We start from the raw sequence: 764 nt of genomic DNA, 5'->3' as shown, positions 1-764 counted from the left end.
CACACACACACCTCTATCTCTTTCCCTGGTGAGAAAAGGCCTTCAGTCGTACATACATTTAATATTTTGTTGTTCAATTTGCTTCGTTTTTATGTGCGTTTGAATTCACATTTCTTCAATTTTATTAGATTTTTAGAAGCAGAAATATGTAAAATAAAATACGTTCGTTACGAACAGGAAGCGGAACCAAACCGGAAGCACGTGGGGAATACGTCACTGTTGAAAAACAAAAACAAATCTTCCTCCTGCAGCATCTGTGTCGTTTCGGTCTCTGTCTGTTCGTCGTGTTTCCCGCGTTTTAAAACCCCTCCGCGTCGCCTGGAGTCCACGTGTTCATGGTGAGACGTTATTCATTTACAATGTCGACGTTAAATCACAACACGAGTCGCGTTTGTGCCGCTTTTACGTGACGCTAAGTTACGTTAGCTAGCTAGCTAGCTAGCTGCTATGCTAACGTCAACAACAGTGTTGCTCAACGGGCAGCTAAAGACGGTTGTGCTAGAAGGGATACAGCTACGGCCGGAAGTTACGTTAATTACGCTAAATCTAGGCTATTATAATCAAATGCATTTCATACTTTAACCCAGGGAAAGTGTATCCCCTCTATTCTCAACTGAAGGCGGTTGTGCTAGAAGGGATACAGCTACAGCCGGAAGTTACGCTTAAATCTAGGCTAATACAATCATTGATTTCAATCAGTTGAAGACGGTTGTGCAAGAAGGGATACAGCTACGGCCGTCATGTTGTTGTTGTCCTCTTGTCTG

The 764-nt window shown here is 42.9% G+C and overlaps 1 long non-coding RNA gene across 1 annotated transcript in view; it reads left to right on the top strand.

The window, feature by feature from the left end:
- Nucleotides 1–196: 196 nt before the first annotated feature.
- LOC116685866 (uncharacterized) overlaps nucleotides 197–764 on the top strand; it is a 1,510-nt gene continuing 942 nt past the window's right edge. Inside the window, exon 1 of the long non-coding RNA XR_004331071.1 lies at nucleotides 197–338. This is a non-coding gene — a long non-coding RNA (uncharacterized LOC116685866). The remainder of the gene's footprint in view (nucleotides 339–764) is intronic.

Source organism: Etheostoma spectabile, chromosome 3 (assembly GCF_008692095.1).
Source record: "Etheostoma spectabile isolate EspeVRDwgs_2016 chromosome 3, UIUC_Espe_1.0, whole genome shotgun sequence".
Classification (NCBI taxonomy): domain Eukaryota; kingdom Metazoa; phylum Chordata; class Actinopteri; order Perciformes; family Percidae; genus Etheostoma; species Etheostoma spectabile.
Note: the sequence above shows the minus strand (reverse complement) of the source record. Positions and strands in the feature narration are given on the sequence as shown.